General features: G+C 36.2%; 1 pseudogene across 1 annotated transcript; it reads left to right on the forward strand.

Moving 5' to 3' along the window:
* Positions 1-24,034, forward strand: LOC308559416 (Golgi-associated plant pathogenesis-related protein 1 pseudogene; annotated as a pseudogene). Its single transcript has 3 exons — positions 1-74; positions 23,377-23,669; positions 23,844-24,034. The product of its transcript is annotated as a Golgi-associated plant pathogenesis-related protein 1 pseudogene (transcript).
* The last annotated feature ends 1,279 nt before the right edge of the window (positions 24,035-25,313 follow it).

The following is a 25,313-nucleotide window of genomic DNA, read 5'->3' on the forward strand; positions in this document are numbered from 1 at the left end:
ATGCCGACAGAGGAAATGTCAGTGTTTTCAGAGTGTGAGCTTCCATTCCGTAAAATTCAACCCTTTATCCCAGAGTAAAAGTGACTAATGAGGCCCCAAGATTAAAGGGGAAGTGAACTCTGCAAGAACACAGAAATAGCTGATGGGAAGAGAAGAGCTACTCCTGAGGATTTTAATGCTCATTAGAATTAGGAGCTTTCAAACTTCTCGACAACACAGAAATGAAACGGAGCATCTGAAAAGACAACCCTGAAATAATGAAAAGATCATGCTGCAAAGCAATTGAATCAATTTTGGGGTCTTATCTCACTACAAGCAATTGGCTTTAGGGTGAAGAAAACTGGGGGACCAGTACAAACAAAAGAATCGCAGAGGTGATGGTTTTAGCAGGCCAGTAAGAAACAAAGCACCACCCCTCCAAATAAACGACTTGCCTGTAGCACTCACACAGAATGTGGCACCTAGTAGGTCAGGGCAAAGGGAACAGTAGGTGGGAAGAAAATAAGAGAAATAAAATTATTTATGGCTTGGGATACTAGGGAATTCATATGTAATCAATAACAGCAGAACAAGGCTCAGTAAACAGTGACTTGGGATTTGGGTTGGTTCACAAAGAATTATTGAATGTCTTATTATTAAAGTCTTTGGTGGCAAAACATACAAACAAACAAAAAATACGCTATTGCACACAGTGAAAAGCCAAGTATACATTTGGAGATATAATCTCTAACCAACCAGTCGATTTCCCCCCGTCTTTCTCAATATGATCCTCCCACTATTCTGAAGGCACAGAACGTCACTTTTAAGGGCTGTGTGGTAAAAGTTAAAAAAATAAAGATGAGTTTTGAATTGCCCCTGCATTAAAAGTATGTGCCCTTTCAAAAAGGTGATGGATTGTGGGAGTATCAAAAGTTATCTGAGGCTAAATAAATGGCAGCCATTCTTTTCTGCAATTTGTGGGCAAAGTCGTATCTGTCTTCATGTGTCCGTATCTTCTACCAGCAACTCTGTCTCACAGTAGCCCTGACTCTCCTGCGAAAGCTGAATGGCCAGATCCTGCTTCCCGCTGGCAAGCGTGGTCTGAGTCCCCCTTTTCTTCCACAACACTTGTTGTCACTCTGGTCCTACTCCCCCAACACCCCCCTTCCTGAACATAAGTCTAGAATTCCAGGAATACTGGCAGAAGACTTTCAGTGTCTTGTGGTGGCAGCAATTGTGTTTCTGCACCTGGGATATGATGGCATGTTGGGGTGATGTGGCACATTTAAGGGTGATTCTCACCCCTCACTTCCCACACTGTTTGTCTGTGCAGCCTTAGAAACATGTGCATCCTGGCTCAGAGATTCTGATGCATTGTGTCTGGCCTGAGATTTGGCATTTATATTTTGAAAATGTCTCCCAGGTGATTTCTGTAGAAAGAATACTGGAATCCTGAAATATCCTTGTCATCTTCCTGATTAATTCATTTTCAAGCTATGTTATCCAGTCACTTATCCTCTCTAAGCCTCAGTTTGAAAGATGGAGATCCACTCATTTATCCCTTCATTCTTCAGAAAGTATTTATCATGTGTCCACTATGTGCTTTGCATAAATGAATAATTCCTCCAGGAAATTTTAGTCTAGTGGAGTAGACTGATTTAAATTCAATAGGTATGTATAAAGACCTGGAGAGCCGGAGCTACCATTTCTCTTTAGGAATGGCAGTGTTGGTAAGACTTCACAGATCAGAGGATATCAGCTGGGTTTAAGATGATGAATACGCTTTACCAGGAAGGGGGGGAAGAATGCTCTAATACAAAGGGGGTGTATATTTAAGACATGGAAACATGAGACTTATGGTGTCTTACGGCTGATAAATTCTGTGGTCTTGAAAATAAAGTTTATAGGTTAAGGAATGGGTTAGCTGTAGGAAGGGTAACTAGAAATGTAGGTTAGGTTAAATTTTGAAAGTTTTAGAGAAACAGGCTGTGGAATTTGGATTTTTTTCTTGTGGAAAATGGGTTACGGATTTTTTCTTTGTTTTTAAATGGGAATGGTATACACACACACACACACACACACACAAAGACACTACACAGATTTATAATTCCAAAAGGAAATTTAGTATCAGGGTGGAGGAAGTGATTATGACAAGATAGCTGGTTAAGAAAGGGAAACAAAAAGGGAAAGTTTTGAGATTCATTTCTCAGGTACAATCAACAGGTGATTAAGTCCAGGTAATTAGAAAATATCAATGGTCATTTCTATTTAACTGGGTTGAAGATAAGATGAAGTCCCATACATAAAAAAGTTTTGTAAATCCTAAACAAACAAACAAAAATTATAGTGAGGAAAGTCATAGTAGAAATCTCTAAAGAAACAGACATTGATCCAATGATTAACTTCATGTTAACAGCCTGAAAGATTATATCACTGCAATGTAGACAGCCTCTGTATATTATTTCATAAAATTAAAAGAATGGCTTGGTTCTGTGAAATAGTATTTTCCCCTACATATTTTGAAAAATCTTGAATTCTCAAGACCTAAGCTTTCTCTAGCTCTCATTTTCCATGTAAGTCTGCACAGGCTTAAAAAAAATTGTTGCCGTAACAAATCCATAATGTTCAACTCTTGAGTTAGAGAGTGATGTGGTGTGAAACAGAAGGTAACTTCCCTATAGTTACAGATTTATTTTCTTCTTGTTGTTTACACAGATTATTGTTTAGAATGGTTTTAGATTCACAGAACAATGGAGCAGAAGGTACAGAGATTTCTCGTACACCACCTGCCCCACAAATGCACAGCCCTGCTAAGATCAACATCCTGCACCAGAGTAGTGCGTTTCTTACAATCGAGGACCCCGCATTGACACATTAGCACCCATGTTCATCCTTTATACTAGGGTTCACTGTCAGTGTTGTGCATTCTATTGGTTTTAACAAATGTATAATGATCTGTATCCAACATTATAGTATCATAAAAATAGTTTTATTGCCTTAAACATTCTCTGTGCTTCACCTGTTCATTCCTTCCCACTCCCAATCCCTGACAACCACCAATCTTTTCACTGTCTCCATGGTTTAGCCTTTTCAAGTACGTCATATAGATGGAATCATACGGTGCACAGCCTTGTCGGGTTGACCTCTTTCATTTCAGTATGCTTTTAAGTTTCTTCCTTGTCTTTCATGGATTAATAGCTCATTTGTTTTTAGTGTTGAATAATATTTCTTTGTCTGGAAGTACCATAGTTTATTTTTTGCACTTACCTACTGACGAATAGATATTATGTTTGCTTCCAAGTTTTTGCAATTATAAATAAAGCTGCTGTAATCATCCATGTGGAGGTTTCTGTGTGGTCATACATTTTCACCTCATTTCAGTAAATACGAAGGATCGTGATCGCTGGATCATATGGTAAGAGTATGTTGTTTTGTAAAATAACTAATAAATTGCCTTCTAAAGTGGCTGTATCATTGTGGGTTCCCACCACCAATAGATGTGATTTCCACATTCTTGTCAGCATTTGGTGTTATCAGTGTTTTTTTCTTTTGGCCAGTCTAATGGGAGGGTAGTGGTAGTTCATTGTTGTTTCATTTTGCTATCCCTTAATGACACATGATACAGGGCATCTTTTCATGTGTTTATTTGCCATCTGTTTATCTTCTTTGGTGAGGTGTCTGTCCAGGTCTTTTGCCCATTTTAAAACAAGTTGTTTGCTTTTTTATTGTTGAGTTTTAAGTTTTTTGTGTATTTTAGATAACAGTCCTTTATCAGATATGTCTTTTGCAAATATTTTCTCCTATTGTGTGTATGGCTTATTTTATCATTCCTTTGTCAGTGTCTTTTGAAGAGCAGAAGTTCTTTTTTTGGCTGAGGGAGGGAGCGTGGCTTTTTTAATAAAGTCCAGCTTATCAATTATTTATTTCATGAATAGTGCTTTTGGTGTTGTATCTAAAAGGTCATTGCCATACCCAGGATCATCTAGACTTTCTCCTCTGTTATCTTCGAGGGGTTTTGCTGTTTTATGTCATATTTAGGTCTATAATCTATTCTGAGTTAATTTTTGTGAAGAGTGTAAGATGTGTGTCTAGATTCATTTTTTTAAATACATGAATGTATAGGTGTTGAATTCACTTATGCTCAAAAAAAAAATTAATCAGGTGTGAGTATTATGTTGTTTAGAAAAGCATTGTAATGAGCCACATTTCTTATGTACGGAACGCTGTTGGGCACAGTCTGGAAACTGAAAGATGAGAAAAGAAGTAACAACATTCTGGAAAACTGTATATAGAGCTGTATCTATGAAAGACAGGTAGACTACATTGTACCCAGCCTTCAGGAAATTGTTGATTTGATATCGAGGTTTTGATTTAAATACCTAGGAGAATCATGGTTTGCCCTTGGGAGATGTGCATGTTCTAGTAAAAATATAAAAACAAAAACAAAAGCAAAACTACCCATGAGAGTCTAGAAGTTAGCAAATACAAAAAGGTCCATAATCTGGACTAAATAAATCAGCTGTTCGGCAGTATAGTGCAGAGATTACTTTGTACTACATATCACCCTTTAACAAGAAGGGGCAAGGTTCTTTGGTACACCATCCTTGAGAGTAGTAGGTTTTATTTACTTAAAGAAAATTGAAAAAGGCACTTCCTGGGAGAGATTGAAAGAAAGTAAGGACTCGGGAAGGAACATGTGGTCAGACACAGGGTTCTGCTGAGGACTACTCACTCAGGTTTCTGGCTTGTAATTGAAGAAAAAAAAACTTTTTTATTCTCACCCAAGCATATTTTTTCCATAGCTTTTTAGAGTGGAAGGGAGAGAAAGAGAGAGAGAGACACAGAGAGAGAGAGGGAGAGAGAGTAACATCAATGTGAGAGATACACCTCCATCGGTTGCCTTCTGCATGCGCCCCTACTGGGGCCAGTGATGGAGCCTGCCACTGAGGTATGTGTCCTTGACAGGAATTGAACCTGAGACCCTTCAGTCCACAGGGTGACGCTCTAACCACTGAGCCAAATGGCCTAGGGCTGAAGTAGATTAAATAAAATAATTACTTTTAAAGTAGCCAATAGCCAAAAAACAAATGATACATTTACCCAAGACCAGCAAGAACAAGGAAGCATTACCACCTGTAGTTTGAAAGGGAAAGAGGGGGAGGTAATTAGGGTTCCCTGAGAGTGTCCCTCAGTAGAGCAGGCCACTTTACCTCTGTGTGCTTTGGGAGAGTGGTGACCTGCACTGGGAGCTGGCGAAATATATATTCTCATCTCATTCTTCTTCCACTTTCCAACATATCCCATTATCTCCCATTGGCTAAAACTAAATCCGAAGGCAAGCAGATAAGGATCTTGTGGAGTCAGTCCCTACAACCCAGCTTCCCAGAGCACAAAGCAGAACAGGATAGATGGAAAATAGACCTGGAGGAGCAAAAAAATATGCAGCACAGTGACCACCTGAGTCTGAGTGTGTGTGTGCATGCGAGAGAAAGGCAGAGAGAAGAGAGAGAAAGAGACTAAAGTGTTTTATTTAGTCTTTGAGTCCTTAACAGGACATTTTCAACATTGTAAATTTATATAATTGTCTAACCACTATGCTGTACACCTGAAATTAATATAATATTAAATGTCAACTGTAATTTAAGATAAAAGAAAATATGGGTCCTTGAGGAAGAGTTCCCAAATTTATTGTGAACTTTTGATTGTTTAGCGCCATCCACCAAGAACATTTTGCAGCTTTCAACCTTTGCACAGAAACACTCACTTGAATGAGAGGGAATATTCTGCAAATTGGCTCCCAGGCTGATTTCCCACTATCTTTCAGAGTGGATTTGTGCCAGCTCCTCCAGTCATTAGCTATGTGATACAAATTGATTTTAATAATGCATTCCAAATACAAATAGAAATGCCTATTGTGTGGGTATATGTTTTGAACTATCTGTTTCATTGTTAAGCCAGATAAGTGAAAATTTATCCCATTTCTAATTTCTGTTATTTAGTAATTAGATCCCTTTGACATTTTGGTTCCAGTTAGATAGTAATTAATAAAAAGTCTAGCACTTTTGCTTGTAAGAAAAGTATAGTGAATACCTCTTGAAAAAAATATGTCATGTGCAGAAAGTCATGAGTTTGTCAGGAAGAGATAATTCATTTCATATATAATGAAAAATAATATAAAAATAAGTAGGAACATCTTTTAGAAAAATCATTTCACTTCCTGTGAATATTAAATGGATACACATTTATTTCTAAGAGCTTTGTTTTCACCTTTTTGTGTGCTGGCTCTAAATCTGTTGTAGTCCCAGGAATCTGAATAATTGCATTCAGTTCCAAATTTTTCACTAATAATGGTCAATATCATATATGCATATAGCATAATTTCTAATTCTTATGCTATAATCATAACTCTGCATATATTAGGGATTTGAGTAGAAACTCTAAGAAAACATCTCATGCAAACACACACACAATTAATACTTACAGTTTCAAGCCCATTGTATTGGTAATTAGATATCCCAGATTCATATTCTAGGCCTTTTAAACTATAAAATTTTGTCTCAGATTTGATGACATCTAAACAACACAGTATCTGGATGCTTATTAATGTAATTTCACTAAGCTTTTAAGAATAAACATTACACTTTAATATAATCATTAGTATAATCCAAACAAAAAATTGCTGAGTATTCTTAAATTGTGCTTTTGATAGTTCACCATATACCATCAAAAATCAAAATTTTATTTGAATTCATTTCTACTAAGAATATAAAGGAATCTGTATATACTAGTCATTTCTGTTTTTGTTTTACAATAAAAATATTTTCAATTAGCCAACTATAATGTTTTGTGATTACACGCTATGGCACTTGATATTCATATGCAAAATGTAATCCAAACTTTACTGGGAGAATTCTAAGAGGATAAAACACTTTAATGTGGAATATTTAAATAAACAACATTTGCTATTCAATATTTTTTATGGTTTATGCAGAACTCTACATTTTTTCTACTTTTTGGTTTGGAATATATAATACATTGTACACACATATGCATATGCACACATGTAACAAAGTGATAATTCTTGATTTTAGCCATTGGTTATAGTCAATTTTTATTTTATTAAAATATTCCACTTTCCATATTAAAGTATTCTCTATTAAATGGATACTAAAAAATGTTTGTGCCCTGGCCGGTGTGGTTCAGTTGTTTGGAGCATCGTCCCATACACCAAAATGTTGCGTGTTCAGTTCCCAGTCAGGGCGTATACCTTAGGTTGTAGGTTCAATCCCTGTGGGGGTACATGCCGGAGGCAACCCATCAATGTTTCTCTCTCACATGGATGTTTCTCTCTTTCTCTCTCCCTTCCTCTCTCTTAAAAAAACTATTTGTCATCATTTTTTACGCAGAGATATAAAAAAATAAAATCATAATTCAGTGAGAACACTTCCACAACCCAATTTGAAATTGTCAAGACCAATCCAAGATCTTAAAGTAAGTCGATTTGCTTAGTTCAAATCATTTTCACCAGAGCTCAACAACAGTGTGTGTAAAGGAACACTACTGCCGTGAACTGGAGCATCGTGGAGGCTGTGCCAGTCTATGGCTCAGGGCCCCTGAACAAAATGGTTCACTTTCCAAAACCTAAGAGAAACGGGTCCTTTGACCCACTTCTCCCTTGAAGTGAGTATTTCATTCCCCTGCTAAAAGACCCTCTGTAAAGAAATATCACCACTTCCTTCAACGTTCTTTTGTTCTTTTTTTCCTTTTTTGCTTAAAATGTCTCTAAATCAAAAAGTAGAAAGTTAGTGTTGCTTTTTTTTATTATTATTTTACAGCATATCAATTTAAAACATTTTGGAACAGGCCCCATCATGGAAAATGTTCAAACTTTATCGTCTTGATAGATGCTAGATAGAAACTTCAGAATGAGATCAATATGTCCTCACATTTAAATAGAGCATCCCATTCAATAGAGCCAGGCTGTCGAGATTGGATTGAATACATAATCTTCTTGAAAAGAATTAATGCTTCCAAATGAATACGATGGGATAGAGCAGAAAATACTATTCTCATTGCCAATCTATCATTTTAAAGTAATACCTAGGCAGTCCATCAGCGTCAAGAAGATAGAGACATCTGCTACACTTTTCTGAGACAGCCTAATTTACATATTTGTAAATATTAAATATAAATTTAGAAATCGATATTTCCTTTTTCTCATAAATGGTCATAAATCATTGATGGAGTTTGAATATGCTTGAGATGAATTAATTCCTCCTCTTGTTCTCTTAGAAACACAGCTACTTCTATCCATGTTTGTCACATTCAACGCTATGACAGGGTATTCAGGAAAAATCAGAATACAAATATTTGCCTCTTATTTTGCCCCTTCTCTCCAGTTACTAAATATGCTGACTAAAATGTCTTGTCCAGTTTTTAATGTGCGTGCATCAGCAAGGCACTGATTCATTTTCAGGTATCTAGCAGATGGCTATTTGTTATGAAACTTAACTTATTTTCTCAATTTCAAGTGTATATGAGATGTGCATGATGTGATAGAATATATTCATAAACTTAGTCAGTTTTCTAAATTCTAAGCTAGGTCTGACAGAAGCAAACAATAAAAATAAATATCACCTGGATTTTGCTCATTAAGAACACTTGTTAGCCAGCCGATATCTAAGCTGAGAAATTCTTCTTACAGTATACCCTCGGATTCTTGTTTTCTCATTCCTTATTGAGTCTCTAGCTTACAATTGAATATATATTAATGCCATTTTGAAATGCATTTGTTAAGTAAATGGCAAATAAGATATAATAAAATATGAAGGTCAATTTGTGAAAGAGTGTATTCCAAATGTTCATTTGTAGATCGGCCGTTTGTCACTAGGGACATGTTTTACTGTAAAATACAGTTGTTAGGTTCCCAGGCTAGCTCACAGATAAATCATCCTATTTAGTCAATGCTAATCATGCTAGCTGAGGCTCTTGACAGCAGGGCCCCTGCTGTGTCAGGGAACAGGGGACTGAGGACGATAATGAAGAGAATTACTCCCCCATTTCCCCTTCTTTCTTGAGTTCAAAACTGTTCAATACCTTTTTAGAATATTTAATTTAAAAAATTACACCTTTATACTTCCCATTCTGCATGTATCTGTAATTAAAAATAATCCTCCCTACTGATTCCTAAACATTTAGATTTACTTTCCATAGCTAACAATTTTAAGGACTTACTATGAGTAAAGAATAATTTTAAATGCTTTAAAGGTATTCTTTTATTGTAACCACAACTCTGTGGTGTGGATAGTAAAATTAACACTATTTACAGATGAGGAAATAGAAGAGTGGAATTCAGTAATTTTTTTTTTATACATAATAAAAAAATGACAGTGTCCGGTTCCAGCACATTCATTCCATCCCAAATCTCATCCCAGCGTGTCCCGGCCTGAGGCCTGCTCTCCATGGTGCTCGCTTCCTGCTCATGTGCTTACACCAAACTCCCCATTTGTTCCCGCCGCTGATCTAAGTTAGGTCTTCGGAAGGAAGCAATAATTTTTATCTAATTATTACTTTCTCTTCTAAATCTCCTCAGAGAAATTTAAAAAGGTAATGTTTCCGAATTAGATAAATATCTTACGGGGATAAATTCCATTGAAAAGACAAGTGAAGGAAAAATAACACCCTGTTTGGGTGGGAGAGGTGCTATTGGTTCTGAGCCCCCTTTGGGTGCCTTGCTCCTTCTCACAGAGGTTTCCCTTCCTAGCCTCATTTCTGTTAAAAAATATTCCTCCTATTAAAAAAATTCCATCTGGTCTCTATTCATTCTATGAAATTTAGATTATAAAAGTATGCAAAGATTTAAAAAATAAGTAATCTCAAATCCCATCCAACAGAGAAGTCAGATGTTAAAATTTCTGTATAACTTCTTTCCAACACCCCATCTCCTGTATTTTGTAAATAAGTATATAGCTAAGAGACTAATAACAGATTTCTCTCTTTTTTAAACAATATGTAACATGTACACTTTTGTAAGTTTTCACCAAAATTTTGTAGATGTCATGTAAAATAAATGAGCCATATCTCATCGTATGGATAAGCATGGAAAGCATGGAAAACTGGTCTTAAATCTTTATTGGTCGTTTGTAAAGAGGAGATTGTGATTCAGGAACTGGCTGGCAAATATAATCTTTACCTCTTTGTCCTTCCTATCAATATTGGATTTGTATCACAATCATATGTATTAAAAACTAGGTACTCGAAAAAGTTTATGTGGATTATTGGAATAAATGAAACCCAAATGGACTGCTTTCAAACTTTAGAAGTAAAGCCGTGTGCTTTTCCCACCCTTAAGTATTCTGAGGAATTAAAAGCAGTTTTTAAAAGCACACTGCCTTTATATTTTCTATTTATATGTCGGATAGGAAAACTTTTAGTTATTGGCACCTTTTATAAATGCCAGTATGTGAAGACAAGCCAATGGCGGGCTGATTCTATAACAAAATATATAAAAAATAGCAACTTATTTACTATCACTCATTAACCAGTCAATTCATTTTCATTTTTATTAGACTTGTGCTAACAACATTCATTCAACAATGAAAGGTTTTAATGATCAATCTTCTAGAATAATTCAGACTCTGATAATTCAGATAAATGTGCTCTTCCTATTCTTTAAAATATCAACATATAGAGCTTTAATACTGGAATAAAAACTTCTATGTGGCCCTGGCCAGTGTGGCTCAGTTGATTGAGTGTCCTTCAATGCACTGAAAAGTTGCTGGTTCGATTCCTGGTCAAGGCATATTCCTGGGTTGCTGGCTGGATCCCTGCTACAAGGTATGTAGAAGGCAGCCAACTGATGTTTTGCTCTCACATTGATGTTTCTTTCTCTCCTTCTCCCTTCTTCTCCTTCTAAAAATCAATAAAAAATTATTTATATTAAAAACAAACAAACAAAACTTCTCTGTGTGCACACTACACTGTAATAGATAACAGCACCTGAGGAGGTCTGTACAACTTTGGTGACTAGGGTTGACTAGATGTCTTGGTTTCATGTTTCATTGGTTTACAGTGACTTGTTCCATTACCGGTCTCTGCCTTGATCTACAAAAGCACTGGCAGCATGGAATTCACTGTTTCAGATGCAGCTTCAGAATAATAATACAGAAATTATCTGATTTGGCTCAATAGAAAATTACTCTCAGTTTTAAAAAATATAATTATTACTGTCAAGTCAGTGAGTTTTCAGATATGTACATTATATCAGTATTAGAAATTCTATCACCAAAAAAAAAGAAAAAGAAATTCAATCACCAAACATAGAAAACAGATTTTTAAAAACTAAATGTAACAGAAAAAAAAAAAAAATTTACAAATAGAAAAATCCAGATTGTGAACTTTAAAATGTGTTTCCAAGAGAGTCCATAGCAAAGATCAAGAAGACTCCAAATGCTTTCCGTCTCTATTCATTTCTTTTGTGATATTAAAAAGTGGACAGTCACTTTTACAAGATCTTAGCCATAATTTGAACTGACATCTTATAGCCAAGTGCATTAAAATTTAGAAGAAATTCCCAAGAGGAATACTCACAAGGGATAATATATATGTATATTTCTGTGTATACATCTCTGTATAAAGAAAAGTGGGTAGGTCAGCAAATATAGGGAAATATATTCATAATAATTAAATGCTTTCTTCTTTCACTAAGCCCTTTTCATTTATAGCCAAAGTATTTGCTTAAGAAAGCTGATTCAGAAAGGGGTAAATGAACCTTGTTCCTTTGGTAGCTGGACTAGTTTAGCTTCTTTAGGTTATTACTAGCAAATAATTCTCCTCAGCAGTAGCAAGAAAATCCAGCCCAGTTTTCTGCATTCTCAATCAATCTCAGGTTTAAGAGAAGGTGCAGGCTTAAAAGTTATTACAACTCCACTGTTTTCCCTGATAAATTACATGAATAACATTTGAGACAATGCATTGTTAAATATTTATGTCTACTACTATGGAACCAAGGAAAGCACAAGAACCCCTAGAAGAATAAATATATTTACCTAAATAAATTACTAAGACAAATATACTCCTATGTGCTCTGTACCAATAAACAGTAGGTATTCACTAAATTGTAGAATATAAATGGTTCATTTCCTCTAAATGTACACTGAAAGATCTATAACATGTTACACATTTCCTGTGCTTTGCATATATATTTCAATATTCATCATGAAAAGCCTTGCTTATGTGTCAATATACATTACTTTGCATATATTAAGAAGGGCTTTTTTTTTTTTAAATTTAACATTACGGATGCTTTTTATATGGGAGAAAGCTTAGGTCTTATTTCATGATTAACCCTTTCACGGCTCATCCTTTTTTCTCTACATGACATTTGCACAAAATGAATTGCTTGCTTAGACACAGCTAACTAAATAAAAGCAGGCCAGAGCTGATAGTATGAAAAATGGATTTTCATTACTGTTTCATTGATTCTTGTAAATAAGGGCCTGAGGCCTGCTCTGAAAAGGCTGCAAACAGTAATAATTTAATCTGAGGTGACATAGACCAAAATGTATGTGGACAAAAATCATCCTTGAATATTAAACAACAGCCTCAAGACAGAGAAAAGTGTTGCAGGCGAATTTAAATGTATGCAGATCGGTGGGTAACATATTTAAAAACAGAAATTAAAGATTCCTGTCATAAATCACATTTGCTGCCATGGATATGCCTTGTTATGCTGGCGTTTAAGAAAACCTGAAAGGTTAAGGCAGTTGGTGCATTAAATCGTACAAGGATAATTAATACTTTTCTTGTGGCTATTTATAAGAAATGGAAAATATAGTCAGATCAGCTGTGGCACTGTAGTAATTTGAGGGGGGAGAGAAGAAAGCATGAGTCAATAGTTTTAACTGGACAAATGTCAAATGCTTAATGATGCAGTATCCCAATTTGGAAGCTGTTTGAAAGTTGTATTTTTTTAAATGAGATTAAAAATAGTTCATTCTCATACCACAGATATCATTTGTTTGCCTCTCCTACTCTTCATATTTTCCAAGGGGAAACAAACTAAAGGAACATCCGCAGGGAATGTGTTGCTCTATCTCAGTCACCTATTCTGCAGATACTATATGAAAACAAATACCTTTTCTGCCACCAAGATTTTCACCATGTCTCAGGAAACAGTGATGACACACATTTTTTGAAGGACTAATTTATACTTGTCTGATCAGGAATTGGATTAGTGACATCATGGAACCTCCCACTTCTTCCTCAGGAAAAAGACCTACCTTTGTCACTCAGTGAATTTAGGCTTATGATCATTCCATTACTTAAAATTACCCCTACCATAGCTTGTAGGTTTGTAGATGCTGAACTAAAATCAGTGCTTTTTATTAGCATCATGCATTATGAAAGGGTCCCCTCACAAGACAGAAGGCGTATAGCACCCAGTCCTCAGGATGCCAGAGGCAGCTTATTTTTCAGGGCACTGCTACCTGTATAGTATTCCTTTGAGCTGAGAGAAAGGAATGGCTGGCCTTTAAAAAGGAAACTATTCTTGTTAAGGATAAATAGTCTTGCAATTATCGGTGTGTTATTTGTGCAAAGTATAATCTAGTTTAAGGGTGTTTTGTTTTTCAAAGTTGGTTTTAAAAATAACAGTGGGAGTTGAACATATCAAAGTACAGCCCTATCATCTTTCAGCATGAAATTTGTATGAGATAAATGAGGACATTTAAAATATATATTGATATAGATTATATGGAGATATTATTCTGGCTACAAAATCCATTAATATTTTTATGATTGATTCCAGTCTAGGTACTTTTAACTGAAAGAGAACAAATGAACATTTAACACAATGGGCTTTAAAATATCTATCATATAAACAAGTAACATAAAGTTAGTTCTGGAAGGCTGTGCCATCCCTAAGTGTTCCGTTTGCATGAGGAACCAAACAATCCACTGGGACTCTCATGTTTTTTTTAAATAGGGTGAGTTAGGAAACCTTGTTTGCCATCATTGATAGCTAACACTGAAGCGAGGTGAGAAAACCATTTTCACATTAACACTCCTGCTCAGTATCGAGGTCACTGGGTAAAGCAATAGTTACGTGCATCATCTTTCAATACAATTATACAACTGAGGACTCACCTATACCTTTATTCTTATTGGAATTAAGCCTTGTAAGAAAATGCCCTATGATTATTCTGAGTGAATGAGACCTCCCTTGCTAACATCTGTAGGTTTGTAATTGCTTAAGTGTTTACCCCTCCCCTGTGACTCAGTATCCAGAGACATTGCCTCATAGGTAGCGGGTGAACATCAATACAGCTGGCCTGACAAATAGTCAGTGAGTAATGCCCCCATTGGCCAATAGTCCTTTTGATTTGAGCAGAAATGGTGTGGCTTTCTGAGGAATGAGACTGGTTTAATATCACAACAATCTTCCTGACTAAGCATGTGACTTCAGAGGATGTGATGTGGCAAGGTTGAAAACCCTCCCACAGAGGGAAACTGATAAGGTCACAGAAAGAATGGGACTCCTGTCTTCACACACTGGCCTCAGAAACCATGGATAAAATACAATCTCTACTTAAAGCAAATGTCCTGGACAAAGAAAGTAATACTAGGGATAAAGTTATGACTTAAACAAAAAAATGATTATCTTTGATTATATTTCCTATATTCCTGTAGACTGAACCTTAACTCATTATAATCTTTGTTAATTATTAATGTTGTGATTGCCAATTGGTGATCAATTTAAAAATTATTTAGTAACAAACAAAAAAAGAGAAAGAACTCATGGACACTGACAACAGTGTGGTGAGGTGGTGAGTGGAAGTGGGTATGGGGGGATAAATAGTGATGGAAAAATTAAATTAAATTAAATTTTAAAATTATTTGGCAGATTGCTTTAAACTTACATGTAAGACTATTTTCAGTTTTCAAAGTTCTTTTTTGCTATTGGTATTAAACATACATAACACATTTCCCTGGAAGCAGATATAACCCAGCTGTTAAAGATAAGATAGGAGAAACAGACTAAACATGAATTGCAAGTGAGAATTTTTCTTGAAGAGAAAGCCTCTCTGTAAATTATGTTGCAAGGTGTTGATCTGGGGAATAACATTGTATGCTTTGCTATCACTTACTATTGCACAATAGCTAAAACATTTGCAAGATGTGAAATATTTCCTATGTAATAGTAGATTATTGTCTAGACTACTATTAAAGGTGGATTCGCAAGAACAGGGACACAGCTTCAAAGTCAAGGAGCAAGTACTAGAGAAATTGATTTGATTTACAGGCAAACAATATTTTCTAAAATATACAACCTATAGGTATAAGAATAATTTTACCATTAGAATGTATTAAATAGTTTCAATATGAGCAAAGAATTTTCAAAAAGGGGCTCACCAGCTAAACAGCATAAGAAAGAGATGGAATAAAATGGGAGTAATCACAGGCACTAATCTCTTAAAAGCTATAATGTCTCCTGTGGGTCTGTTATAGCCTTCATAATAAATATATCTACTGTGCATGAGCATTAACCTCTGCAAAAATATCATGAGGATATGTAGCACATGGACATGTAAACATTAGTGGCAGCTGCACTGATATATAAGTGTACAATGAGATGACTCCAAAGTAGCTATAATGTCCTATCATGGCAGGCTTGGTGAATGGCGATACATTTACATGATCAAAGAGACAAATGAATTGGCTTTAAATGTATCATTAGTTGTGAGCTTCATGATTCATCATAATTGACACTGCTTTTCAATGTCATGTAGAATAAAGTACATTAAAACTATGGAGAGAGCTATGCTTCAAGGTTTCCACATAGATCTGAGGATTGGGTGGGAATAAATAGTGCCGTTTAGAGAACTGCAAGCATTATTTTTTAGGTCTTCACTCAAAGCAAACTTTAGGGGGAAATGTGGCATTTTACCAGCAAGAAAACCTCCATGGTATATATTGTAAACAATCATTGGTTATGACTCACTTAATAAACAGAAAACAACACCACAGGTAAAACAGGTAATTGAAATGTTCCATTTAGCTTAGGTTCTGGGATGCAATTTCCCTGCAGTAACACTAATAAATAACCAAGTGATCTTGAACATCACCTAGCACTTTCAACCAAATAATTTCACTTCTAATAAAACATGATTCTTATACCATGTATAAAGACCATCTGAGGTAATAAAGAATAATTAGGACCTTTTTATATAACAGACAGGGGACATACTCCACATTTAAAGTATTATCAGCACCAATATCTTGAATTTTCAAAGAATATTTAATGACTTGAAGATATACTTTAAAACAGAAAATGAGTAAGAACAATATATAAAATTATTGATAATTTTATAGAGAAATTTGTATCCATATTAAAAGCATTGGAAAGAAATACACAAAAATATGGGCAATTGTCTTAATTTAAATTTTTGGATTTTTTTTCTATTAACTTTTCAACACTTTCCAAATTTTTAATAAGTATTACTTGTATAATAAGAAAAAATTAATTTATCATAAATATTTTCTAAATAATAAGAAAATTGAGGAACTCATCCCATAAAGTAGTGATAAAAAGCCCTTTCAAGGTGACTAGGATCTATTTTCTATCAATCTTCAGATCAATCACATTGATTTTCTCTCTTTTAAAGCAGGGTTTTATTAAGTAGTTCTCTTAGAGCATCCAATCTCTATGTAGTGATGATGAGAGCTAAGGAGAGATTTTCCAATATGGGATTATCACTAAAATACCTTTTAGAATGCAGGAATCTTCTCCTTTATTAAATCATCCTAATAAATATTCATTCAAATTCCCATTAGTCCAAGTGGCTCCGTCAGCTAAATAAACATATAAACATTACATGAGTCACATTTTCTTGAACTTAAATTTGCCTCAGGTCAACTAAGACCAAGAACAGGCTCTCTTTTTGTCTTTTACACCATTCATTTGGGCAAGTAGATAGACCACACGTGCAGATTTGCCTTCTGAATGTTAGGACACAGGGTTTATTTGTTATCTCCATTTTGAAATGCACTATGTGCTGCAAACTTAAAAGCAGCAAAACTCTCTTGGGGAGTCCCCTCAAATGCTGCCAGCCACTAAGTAGCTTAATTATAAACCTGGATACTATTTGTGACTTCTCTCACCTACCCTCACAAACACTCACAATCTCCCAGACCAGCAGAGCACCCACACACGTCTTTATTCCAATCACTGCTCTTAATCGTTTCTACCGTTGTCTTACTCCAAGCTCCCATCGCCTGCCACCTGGCCTCCTGAGAGTTTTGCCAATACCCAGGGGGAGCACACTTGCTTTTGCCAGTCTATTCTCACACTGCAGGCAGAGTTGCATTTCTAGAACCCTAATCTTGTCATGTCAGTCCTCTCATTTTAACCCAAAGGCTTCGGCACAGCGCTGAAGCCCCTTCATGATCTTTCCCCTGCTCCCCTCTTGGGTCTCACCTTTCTCCACCCCCTCTATCCTTCACATGCTCACGTTGCTTCAGCAACTGTTCAGGTTCTACCGTGCTTTCTCTTACCTCTTGGTTTTGGCACATGCTTTTCCTTCTGCATATTTTCTCTTCTCTTCCCTGTCCAGCTCCCAAGTGCACTTCTTCAACTGGGTAACCCTGGGTAACTCCCACCTAGCACTAGGGTCCTGTCCTCTGGATTTCCTTAGGTGCCCTATTTTCTTGCTTTCTTGTCATCGTTCCCGACGTTGAATATGAGACTTGTTCTCACAATTAGGCATTCTACATACTGCATCCTCATGATGATGATGATGATGGCTAAGATTTCATGATTTTTACAGTGAATTTTGTTTTGTTCTAAATAATCAACATTTGTTACTTCATTTAATCCTTTTAACAACCCCATAAGGAGGTGTTATTATGGTTATTTTATACATGAGGCTATTGAAGCACTGAAATTTTAATTTTTCTTAAGGTCACACTGCAACCATAAACCATTGTATTGTTCAGAGAGAGGAAGAGAGAGGGAGGAGAGAGATAGAAACATCAATGATGAGAGAGTCCTTGATCAACTGGGGATCAAGCCCACAACATGGGCATGTGCCCCAACTGGGAATCGAACAGCAATCTCCTGGATCCTATGTTGATGCTCAACCACTGAGCCATGCCTGGCCGGGCTATAAACCTAACATTTTGAAAGAATGTCTGTAGATATATATCCCATTACAGTCTCAGGGCAGTGGTGGGTTGGGGGAGGAGCACCAGGAACTCTTGCACGCAGCATTCATGAATCCAGGCTGATAAAAGTTATGCCAAAATTAAACATATGTTTTCCCAGATCATCTTAAAAGATGACATACAGATAATGCAAGGAGAAGGCTGTATGAGACTGACCAAGATGTTGCATATCATTTCTACTAACATTTTATTGTCAAGAATTCAGATATATAGTAATTTTAACAGCAAATAATGCTGAGAAATAAACAGAGGGGGGGAAAAAACAGATATTTTTGGTGAATGGTTTGCAGTTTCTAACATAGGGGTTGAGGCTGGGTTTGAACCCAGACAGTATGACACCAGAGAGAGCTCAATTCTTTTTTTTTTTTTTTTAATATATCTTTATTGATTTCAGAGAGAGGAAAGAAGAGGGAGAGAGAGAGATAGAAACAGCAATGATGAGAAAGTCACTGATCAAGCCCGCAACCCGGGTATGTGCCCTAACAGGGAATTGAACCCTGATCGCCTGGATCCTAGGTTGATTGAACCCTGATCGCCTGGATCCTAGGTTGATGCTCAACCTCTGACCCACGCCCGGCCAGGCAAGAGCCCAATTCTTAAGACTATTAAACCTTCTCTAACAGGAATGTGCCATGCCTATTTAATTCATATCCTAATTAGATGTGTTCAGTATGTCTTAAGTAATGCTACATGTTTTCTGCTAAAAACATAAAGATTTTATGTATATTTTAGTGTTTGAAATCAATTTGGTAGACTTTTGTTCTTTATGTTTACATGCCAGCTCATGTCATACTCTGTGCTGAACATTTATCTAATGGAAAGGATTGGTAATGTCATTGCCAAACTTTATCTTCACCCTGGGTAACTATATGTTTGTGACTATATAAATCATTATATATTTAATTATAGACAAGGAATTTTCTACACCTTTAAGTACATTTGTCTAAATCCAAGAAAAAAAATAAGTTGGTCAAGTTTAATAACATATTTATTTAACCCCTACAAATGATGGTTTAAGGGCTAAATTCATGGGAAAACTTTATTAGTTACATAAAGTTAACCAATACTAGTTGAATTAAATCTGAGGGATGTTTTTCTTGGGGTACCACAAATGCCAAAGATTGTCAGAAACAAAGGGAGGGAGGAGCACAAGGGTCAGATGCCCAGCATATAAAGTGGAATACCAAAGGGATTATATGAAAATGTGAATTCATTTTGGTTACAAGCCACTGAAAACTTGAAAAAAAATGTCCATCTGAAATATTTATCTGAGTAGTTTGCTGTTTGGGATAAGCAGATGATTTAAGAAATTAATTTTTCATGGCATATTTTTTAAATCGGAAAGGTTGTAGAAGTATGGCTTTCTAATCTGCACTAGCTAATATAGTAGTGAAATAAATGACTCCAAAACATTGCTTAAAACAACAATTTTTATTTTAGTCATAATTTTGTAGATAAGGGTCAGGAATTTGGGAGGTACTCACTGAGCTCTTCTTGCTTGGGTCACTCATGTAATTGTAGTCAGATGTCTGATTGAGAGTTCAGTCATTGGAAGGCTCCACTGGGCTGGCTCACTCACGTGGTTTGGCCCTGTACCTGGAATGCCCAGAGGGAATCCTTTTAAAACAACTGCCTTTCTTTGCACAAAAAAGCTTCTTTTAGGGAAACTATTTTGTAAAATATTTTAATTTTTTAGGCAATTATTTTTCCTTGGCAGATGGTACCCCCAATAGCAAATAAACGTTTTTTGCTACTGTAATCCAACTTCTCCCTACTATATGTTTTACATGGATGTTCTTTCTTGGTGTCCAATAATTATTTCCCTGGTTCTCTACCAGATTGCTTTTAAAATCCTGCACGACAGACCTTACCCCAGGTCATTTGGATTAAAATCTGGGGATAATAAAGAGGCATCAGTATTATAAAAAACAAAGCAGCCCGACCGGGAGTGGCTCAGGGGTTGAGCATCCACCTAGGATCCAGGAGATAGCAGTTCGAGTCCCAGTCAGGGCACATGCCCCGGTTTCGGTCTCCATCCCCAGTAGGGGGCCTGCAGGAGACGGACGATCAATGACTCTCATTACTGATGTTTCTCTCTCTCTCCCTTTCTCTCTCTGAAATCAATAAAGATATATTCAAAAACAAAAACTCCCCACAGTATTCCAACATTGGAAGTCACTGCCATAATCCTTAAAGTATATGCAAATTAGAAACAAAGAATAGTTACACACCTTGACCAATTCCATCTATTTCTCAGGGGGAAACGTGAAAGCCCACAGAAGGGAAATAGCTTGCCCAAGAATACAGTCAACAACTACCACACCTAATCTGAGAAGAAATAGGACAGGAGAGTATCTGTCCTATTCAGAGTGGTGATGGTGTGAAAAATGGCATAGAGAGGGGAGGGAATATGGGAGGATGTTTCCAAGGTTTTGAATGGCATCATTGTGAGGCCTCACCCTTGGCTTTGGACCCCATCCCCTTGGGAGATTTCTGCATGAAAACGAGAAAGTGTTGCCTTTGGAAATCACTGTGATGCAGCCCCATGAAAAGAGGAGCTGCCCTTTCTTCTGAGTGGGAATATTGGTGAAATTCCCTGGCCTCTCTTATCTCTCTTTCTCTCCCTTTACTTACAAATTTCCGTTTTGCTTTTATTTTCTTCTTATAACATTTTTATTATGAAGGTTTGGGAAACATTGTAAAATGTGAAAGCAGCAAATTATCAATAAATCAGTTTCACTACATGATACCTGCACTTCTATTCAACATTTAACATAATAATTGCTGGATGAAAGAATATTGAAATCATCTTCAGGAACAAGGGACATTCACTATAATTTTCTCCCCTCACTCTTGGCTCAAATAATTTCAATATTTGATGATAAAATCTGTTTTAGATTCATGATAATTGTTAAATAATTATTCACAATATTTAATTCATTTGTTATAATTTAATCATTGGCTTTTGGTTACTTATTTTCCTGGCTGCTAGTATAATTTTTTTTAAATCATTAAGTTTAAACATTTTTCTTCAAATATATTTAGCTAATGTCTTCTTTGGTTTTCTTGTTCTTGATACTTGTTGAGATGTATTAATCTGTAGCTCTGGGTTTTTTTCCCATCCCAATAATGTTTTTCTTGAAAAAAATCATTTTTTTTAAAAAAAAGAAAAAATAATTTATTGGATTTTTTTCACAATTTTTGTTCCTGTTTGGGCTTTTGTCTTATATTTCCTCTGTATATCTATATATAATCTTTCTCATTTTTCTTTTTCTTTTTTAGTTTTCATCTGAGTCTTGGTTGAAATCCTTAGATCTGACATCTATAAATCAGTTTTCCAATGCATCTTATTTGTTGTTTTTGAAACTCATCTAGTTTCAATTAAGCAATCATATTTTTCTTTCTCATGCAGTGTTTTCTGATTTTAGATTGTTCCTGTTTCACATTTCCTTCCTCCACATAAATAGATAACATATTCTATCAAATCTTAATGAGATCATAAATCAGAAAGTTTCTAATATGGTGGTGGTGGTGTTTTATTCTGTGGTGTGGTTTTTATATAGTTTTGTTTTGTTTTTACAGTATATCTACTTTGTTGAATCAATTCCTCTAAGTATTCAAGAACGTCTCCCTGTTTTGACATAATGCATCTTTTTATAGAACTGATAGTACTTTTTCTCTCCTGTACTCCGTTAGAAACTTTCTGTTTGTTCTGGCTGCTAGAGAAGGAAGAAACCCTGCCATATTGGGTTTCTAAAATGTTCATTGAGACCACATCCTGTTTCCTTCCCTCACACAGACTGTGGAAGAATTTCTCTCAGCATTTTCTCCACTCAGATCCTGGCCGAATTGCTCCTTCGGGGAAACTTTGGCGGTGGGATAGGGTCAGAAACCTGACCCCAATTCCCTCTTGTGTAACGATGGTGAGGAAGATGAGTGTTGCTAAATAACATTTGTTGAGGGCTTACCATGGACTAGGCATTAGGCTGAGCCCTTGCCCCTTTGCTTAAATCCCAACCCCTTCCCGTTTTGCATATGAGAAAACCAAGAGATAGGGGTTTTTAATACTTTCTCCTAAGACCACACAACTATTGAATCAAGAGTCTGGACTGAACCAAGTTTCTCACTCAATTCACCATTTCCCCCCGTTTATTATTTAATTAGAATCTTTTGAGCACATGAGGCGATCATCCTTCCTCTTTCTGTCACCAATAAAATACTCCCTCAGTTTTATATTCTGCTAGGCATTTCCACGGATCCCTCAGAAGAGTAGAGGCAAAGGGCCAAGTTCACAAAAACCAGCTTTCCCAGAATGTACAAAAGAATGGTCAATTACCAGCTTATCTGACTTCTCAGTCAGAGATCTTTGCCCTTTCAAACAATGTAGGAAACTTGAATTCCAGACATGCTAAAAGGCATGGCTTCGAAATGGTTTGATATACACTTCCCTTCAAAAATCTTGATGAGAAAATATTTAAGGGATACGACTTAAAGACTGACCATGTAAAATCCTTGTATCACTGGCTTCAAAACCTTAGCTATGAAGCATTATTCCGCAGGATTAGCTGTCATTAGGTGACACAAGTACCATTTTCAAAGGAGTTTGAGTACGTTCCTCTTTCTGCCCATGTAACTAATGTGGCCTCAATCCATCTTTGGATAATTGGATTATCGTAAAATTTACAAAGCTGCCAATCATAAAATCATTTATTACTCAGTACACTAATATATAGTGGCTTTATCAAGGTTTCTGAAATAATTAATAAAAACAGTTAGCAAAGTGGGTCATAACACAAAATAGATAAGAAGCTGGAAACTGCAATAATATGGAAGGTATCAGGCAAGTTGAAAGGGGCTTATTTGAGAAAATATTTGAGTCAAAATACTTGTTTTATATGACCATCAACACCTACCTGAGTGCTTTGCCCATAGGAAATGCTCAGTAAACACTTCTCCATGGGGTGACGAAGTAGCACTCTAATCAGTGTCCAGAGAAAGATAATTAAAACAGAATGTTGCATTGATTTTTCAGTTACCATCTGGGAAGATGCAAGTAGAATGTCACCAAAATTGTATGCTGGCATTTAAACTCCCCATGACACATAGGGGTTTTGCTCACGTAAAACTTAAGCACCTTTTCCACATATATTAAAACCATGCCCTACAAAAAATTAGACTTGAGGGAGTGTGGAGTGGCAAGTCAGCTTCCAAATAGTTTAATAATGAGGTCCTGACGGCTCACTAGCCTGCCGGCAGCAGCATGGCGTGCTCCCAAAGAAGCTCTGCAAGAAGCTCACCAGGAGGCTCAGCGGTATTCAGAAGGCCTGGCTATCTCGAGTATCCTCAAGCACAGTCAGGAGCCTCACAGCCAGTGTGGAGAGAACCTGGCCTGGGCATCCTATGATCACGCAGGAAAGGAGGTGGCTGATAGATGCTACAGTGGAATCAAGAACTACAACTTGGGGAGAGTTTAATCAAAGAACTTCTACGGGTATATGAATAACCCACAGACAGAGACGACAGTGTGGAGAAGGTCTGGGATGAGGTGGGGTGGAGGGAATCAATGGAGGAAAAGGGAGACATGGTAATACTTTCTGCAATAAAGATTAAAAAAATAAAAATAAAAGAACTACAACTTCCAGGAGCCTGGCTTCAACTCAGACTGGACACTTCACTGCCATGATATGGAAGAACACAAAGAAAATGGGAGTGGGGAAAGCATCTGCAAGTGATGGGTCCTCCTTCATGGGGGCCAGAGACTTCCCAGCAGGGAATGTCCTCAACCCTCAACCAGGGCTTCTTTGAAGAAAATGTCCCACCTCCAAAGAAGTAACTTGCCAAATGTAATGGGGAGGTGGGAGACTTAGAACGTGGATATGAAGTGCCTAGAACAACAAAAACTCAGATGTGTGTCTCTTTTTGTGGGTGTATATGCTTATGTGTGTGATGCGTGTGCGTGTCTCTTGCACACACACTTGATATACTGTTAGACATGAATTCATTCTTATCAAAGGAATGAGCCAATGAAGCCTTTACTCTAATGGTTAGACAGTTATTTGGACTTTGGGGGAAAATCAATTTTTAAACTTTTTTTGTTATTTTTTTAAGCAAACTTCTTTTGTATTTTTCTTATTTGTAATTGTCCCTGGACTTTTTGTATTCCAAATGTTTGTGATGCTGAGAAGTGAAGTTTATTTCCTGTGATCTTCTTGCATCATACCCTGGTAGATATTTAAGAATATTAAACCCTCATTTAAATGTGACAAAAAATTACATATGAAAGTGTTTTGGAAATAGTGGTAAATAAGTATAATGGATTATTATTCATAGCTCTATCCAAATGTGAGTATTTGAGTGTGAATATTTTTAGGTGTTATTTTAAACCCCGAATTAAATTTCTTTTAATTTAACGTTGTAATTACAACATTTACTAATACAAAGTGTTTCCACCTTTTTTGCCCTACAAAAATGTGCATGTCCCATGCAAGTCACATGTTTTCAACAGTCCATATATTAGAAACATTAATAATGGAACACCAATCAGGGCTTTTTGATACCAGTCTAGTGGGGTTATTTCTCATGAAATAAGAAGTATGCATTATAAGAACATATTAGTTCTTGGGCAGGGGAGGGGAATTTGCCCTTGTGGGTGTTTGGCCACAGGTATGTGTGTATTGATAAGATGACATATTTTCTGTTGACTACTTTCAAATATTCCTATTGAGCCATAAATGCCTTTAAATTCTTGTGCGAAACTCAATAATAACCTCTTAAAAACTATAATTTTGGCTTTTCTCTAAGACTTTGGTGTTATAATCTCTTTACTCAGTAGACTTTAAACCTCTGCTTCATCTTTACCTCCTGGTTTACCCTCATCACATCCGTCCAGCAGATACCATGCTGTCTCAGTTTCATTGTGGCATATCTCTGTCATTGGTAATTTCTTTTCAGTTTCCATTGATGGTCTTGGAAGGGTTTTCCTTCCTTTGTGCATATATTTGTATATTTACTTAATGATAACCTTTCAGGGGATTTTATACCATTAAACTTTCTCCAGCTTATACTAATATCAAAGATATTTTGATAAGAGAGGAGTAAGACTCTCAGCTTCC

Source organism: Miniopterus schreibersii (genome assembly GCF_964146895.1).
Source record: "Miniopterus schreibersii genome assembly, chromosome: 7".
NCBI classification, from domain to species: Eukaryota; Metazoa; Chordata; class Mammalia; order Chiroptera; family Miniopteridae; genus Miniopterus; species Miniopterus schreibersii.